Below are 5,981 nucleotides of genomic sequence, written 5' to 3' on the forward strand. Positions count from 1 at the left end.
TTTCATTAAGACCACAGATACATGTACAGATACTGTCTACTATACAAAATCTGAATAGAATTTTCTATCATTTTTCACAACATTATTGTTGGTCGTGCAGAGCTAGACCCAATGATACAGACAGAGTTCACCAATGAATCTTCAAAGACTGAGTCAAATCCTTTTCTAAAGCTATTAAACTTCATAAAACATTAAGTCCCATATTATGAATCTGATAACATAAATAAATAGGTTGATCTTTCCTTTAATTTTCAATTTGTCAATAAATCAATGTGTTATTGACGATTTATTGCAGTATCATGCTAATCATGTATTTTTTTTTTCATTTATTTCCTAAAAATACTGCAAATGCGACTACGTATTCATCAAGTTCAAAACGGAGTTTCTTTTCTGAAAATCTAAAAATGGCAGAAGTGGCTGATGAAATTCAAGGTAAACGTGAGAAAAGAAGTTCTTAAATTGAGGAGTCCGATCATCCTACTCGGACCATTCTTCCTGCTTGGAATTTATCTATTCAGGAAAATTGTTTTTCATATCATATGACGTTAATAATCGTGTTCCAAGTTTTTAATGACCATTTGCCAACTCTGCTTCTAAATCAGCGCAAATCGTCCATCTCCCTGACATGGACAAACAAGCTAAACCAAATATCAACCTTGTTTCTATTGCGTCACTCAAATATTGCCTGTACTATTTGTAAACACATGCACAACTCGTTTGTGACATATTTTCTTGATTTCGTCAACATGTTTAGAGTTTATTCAGGATTTTTCCTGAGAAAAACACAAAATTGCTTCGGTGTCTGCTGCTCCGCGACGTTCTAAAACGTCATCGTTTTTTGTCTTTTTCAATAAGGACTACTTATCTTCTCAACTTAATTTCTTTTCAACAAAGCAAAATATAAAACTATAATTTGGTACACGTATCGATGTAACAATTCTTAATTTGAATTTCTGGGTAGTTTTTCGTTTTTCCTACATTTTACAGAGAATATATCTACATGTATAGACATTATATATTGTATTGTCTGTAACTGACTAAATTTTGACCTGCTCCGCGATCCGATTTTTGTAATTTTAAAATCTAGATAAGTTTTTAATCAATCGTAATATTTTGACAAAATTAATACGTATCATTTGTATTTATTGTTAAAATATTTCTACCAAATTTGGATAACATATATGACGTCAAATAAAAAAGAAATGACGGTTGTCCACGAACTTTTCGAACAACCGTCGTATGTGATATATTTCATAATCTTTCTCAGATTATCACATAATATATATATTTAATTATTTATCTATTCATCTTTTCATTTTTCTCATAGTATACACGTAGTTTATTGTAAACCTGTAGCGTTTAGCACAGACACAATATTTAAACATTTTAAACTAGGTCAATATTAATGTCATAACCATTTAAGTTATTAGTAGTGAAAGTAAAATGATATAAAAGTTTATTAAATCAGAATGTATATTTACAGTGAAACCTGTCTAATCCGACATACAGTGGGAGACAAATTTTGTGTCGAAACAGAGTGTATGATTGCACAGTGTTAATTACATGTAAAATACTCAAATGGGAAAGAAATTTAACGTCGGAATTCAAAGTGTGTTGGATTATTCAGGTGTCAGATTAGACAGTTTTCACTGTATAAGTATCTTGAATTCGGTGACCATAATTGGAAAAAAGGACTTTAATTTTATGAACTATTATCTTGTAAAAACAAATTAGATTTTGTTGTTGTTCCAATGTACTATTATTTGGTAAATCATTTTGTTCTGAAATTGATCAGAATAGAACAAACAAGCCTCCCGAAAGTAAGAAAAAAAATTTAAGCGGAAATGCAACAGTATTATTACGATTTTTGACCAGATCAAAAAAGTTAAGAACTTTGCAGTAAATAAATAAAAGAGCTTAGGGCTAGAACTCCTGTCGTGTAGGGATGGGGACTGCATGAACTCATAAATATTAGTAATGAGTGTTTGCCTGCATTTGAAGGTGGTGCCCTGTTGGGATTCATAGGTCAACGGACAGATCTACGGACAAAGCGTAGGTGGTTAGTACATGTGGGTTAGCCAATGAAATGCAGTTTTATATCCGGGACCATGAATACCCTCTGAGCACAAAATACCTGTTTTGCCAGAAAACTATATCATTATCTTTCTCATTTCAATTTATCATTCTCATCTTAGATTCTCAATTCTCTCTCTCTCTCTCTCTCTCAATATTACATTCGCATTTTATTCTTTTTTAAGAATCAGACTTTTGGACATTTATTTATTTATTTATTTTTGGAGATCAGTCTTCACCTCTTTCTGTTTTTGACGGATCCTGTTATCATTAAAGACCCAGTTTATTTTACCGTACGGTTACCTGAAGAGGGGGAGTGGTCGCAGTAAAAGCGGTGTTATTTACCTGGAGACGGCCAATACCCAAGATGTCAAAAATCTATATACACATAGCATTACACGGGAAGTCTGTGTTTGGTAATCAGGGTCAACATAACGTGTTTTGTGTCTAGTTTTGAGTGAAACTACGTAAAATAATAATTTTAATATGAAATTTATTTGTTAACTAAACGCATTCATCTAAATGTTTTGAGGGGAAAGATCCGAAACATATATAGTTTTATAAAATGTTTTCGTTAAATTAAAGAAAAAATCTGAATATAAGAATAAAAAAAAATATTAATTCATTTATCCGTCGTACGTGTAAACATTTACCGCCAAAAGAATATTGATTTTTTTTTTAATTTTCTGGCCAACAATATTGTCTAAAATATTCAATATTTTCGATTGTTCGTATGTTAACAAAATTTTTTTGTTCGAAAGATTTCTTTTCAGATTCGATCACTATTAATTATCTTCACCTTCTCATTAAGAATATAGAAAGACATTAGAGGAAATTCTAGCATTAATTTTGACACAAATTCTGTGCAACACCTTGCAGATTGTAATCATTGTACAAAATAAAACATCTTTTGTAAACTATGACGTTAAATAGTGCTAAATGTTTTTTCTTATATCCCATTTCTTAAAAATTTATTGTAATCGGTGGAATTCCAATTACGGTAAATAGAGCCGGTTTCCGTAGACGGTATTTTTTTTTCTATAGGTATCGTGGACGATGTAACCCTTATAAGTAACAAACAGCAGTAAAGATTGAAAAGAAATATTTTACTATGTCATTGTTTAATAATTTACTTTCAATTATGTTTTGAAGTAAAATTCACACATGTTGGAGCTTTCTACCCCACGTGTTTACAAGGCGGGTCTGTGAAAGAGTTTGGCGCGCGACAAGGCAATCGTCTCGAAAACATGCAAACTCAGATTATCAGGTAGCACACGCAGCTGATCTGTCAATCAAATCAGAAGCTATTGTTTTTTTTATGAATGACAGGCGGTAAATTATTTATCCTGAATAAGGAATATTTTGGTTGCGTTAACATAAAATTGGGTTTTAAAATAAACTGTGTATTTGTTTAGTCGACTCAAAACTATATGATCACTGTGGATATGGATTTATTTAATAATCAGTGAAATAAATACAAGTTTCATAATTGGCTTACAATACATATGATATAATATTATAATATTCTTATTAATAGTATACACATAGTATAGGTGATATATTTGTCTCATAGGTTAGTGGATGAGCGATATAATTTAATTATTAGTATTGATATGTTGTGCTTATTGTTCTGATTTTTTTTGTGCTGGTTCGGGTAACATATTATTTAAAAAATATATATGGACAATTACTATATATAAACAACAACTCTTTACTAAAAATACTGTGGTATCATTTCATTTTCTGAGAAGCCAAGTTCAAATATAATGTTTTTTAAACTAAAATTTAAAGCACTCACTGTTGCAACAACTCTTTCAAAGCATATATGCCTATGTTTTCATCAGGAATTTTAAAACATTTAACAAACAACCTGCTTATATTTTTAATATACATGTACATGTAGTATAAAACGACCTTTCTTTAAAGAGGAGACAAACTTTGTGCATTACTTTCAACAAATCTGAAAAAAAATAATTGATTGATATACGAGGGTTGTCCCAAAAAGTCGTAGACAGGGGACATCGTTTATTTTCTCTTTGCTAAATCAAATTTCTTTTCTTGTCATATCAAAGAGTATTTCAAGTTTCATGACAATACCACATCTAATAAGAAAACTACGAAAAAAAATAAAGAAAACATGTAAATGTACATCGGCGCACGAACGAAAGCGTAATTTACGTCTCTAATTACGTCATGGTCCTTTTTTTCTGTTTCACATGACATGAGGCTATTAATATCCAAATTATTATTTTTATAGTGAAAAACCACTCTTGACTAAAGGAATATTTCAAATTCACTACTGTCCGTTTTATTAAGCAGATTCAAGTTTTAGTCAAAATTAAATTAGTTGATCACCTTACATTTTAGGCAACAGAGAATACACCATGTTTGACGACGTTCCTGGCCCAGAACGTTCCCAAATGTCTGCGTTAAACAATCGGTTCTCTACTTTACATGCATTAACTTTTTTTCGATATAGAGGAAAAATTATCTTTGAATCTCATACTATAAAAATCAACTTTTCTATTAAATATAGTGTGTAATGTCCTTTCGGTACTCTTTTTCCCCGTCTCTGATGAATATTGAACAAACCAAAAACAATTTATTTCCTGCGCTGGGTACGCGTTCAACGACGTCATTTTCATCAATCTCAATTCGAACAACACTAAGAAAATCATGCCACTAGTCGTCTGTTTCTAATGCTATTTATATGAAAATTTGACATCTTATTAAGATTTTGATTCTGGTTTCAGTGATTTAAATTTTAGATCAATCTTTCGCACAGTACCAAGGAAATAAAAAAAATGTAATAGTTATATGCGTAAATTATTCTGAATTTTGTTCGTGCGCCGACCGCCCATATCGGCCTTCATATAAATCGCCAAATATAATTAATATGAAAGATATATATTTAAGAATTCACAATTTTAAAGAACATTAAATGTATTATGTCTATGCAAAATTTGGTTAGTATTGGTTGCGTGTTAAAAGAGTTATAAAGATTGTCTACGACTTTTTGGGACAATTCACGTATGATTGTATAAAAAAACACTATTCACTTTTAATCAATAGCTATTATTGATTATCATTGAGTGGTTCTTTATGGGTAAGAATGGTGCTTTGTTCTTTGTTTTTTTATTTTTTTAGATGTGGATGAGTATATAGAATTTCTTGCAGAAGAAATATATAAATATATGACTACCGGGGTAGTTCTATTCTCTGAAAATTAAATAAAATACCTTACACCTAAGATTTGTATTGATCCTTGGATTAAATATGCATATTATGTATATCAAACCTAGAATTCAAGCAACCAACTAAACAATAAATTAACTTAACCTCAATTGATAAATCAAGCAATACTACATATTCGACTGGCAATTGCATGACCTAAATTTTAAATCACACTTTGTTGGGTATACTTGGAATTTCAGGTGGAAACAAGACACGGAACATGAGACTTGAAATCTTACAATGACATGTTTCTAATCACCGTCTCAAGCCACGCTCCGGAGTCCGCATATAGCTCTCTCCTACCCGTGGCTGCTTCATCACAGAAATTATCCTGCCTCTGGTAAAAATCGGGAAATTTCATTGGCCGAGAGCAATACTGCATGAAACGATGTTATGCTGTCTACCCACCTCACATTGCTAATGTGCCCCCTCCACGTGACATACCCACCATATATCAAAAATTCACCAACCGCACATCATCAATATACTGCTTTCACGTGACCCGCATGGAGCTTCATAACTGACGTCACAATGCGTCTGACGACCACGTACAATGGATGAAGAACGTCTTGCTTGAACGTTCATTGAAAGCGGTTTATTGATACTATCAATATTTAATCTTTTAGTGAACCATCGGCAGGATAAATTCGTTATGTAGACACTTAGAGGGGTAA

Source organism: Saccostrea cucullata, unplaced genomic scaffold (genome assembly GCF_032062105.1).
Source record: "Saccostrea cucullata isolate Sc308-1 unplaced genomic scaffold, CSIRO_AGI_Scuc_v1 ctg1408, whole genome shotgun sequence".
Classification (NCBI taxonomy): Eukaryota; Metazoa; Mollusca; class Bivalvia; order Ostreida; family Ostreidae; genus Saccostrea; species Saccostrea cuccullata.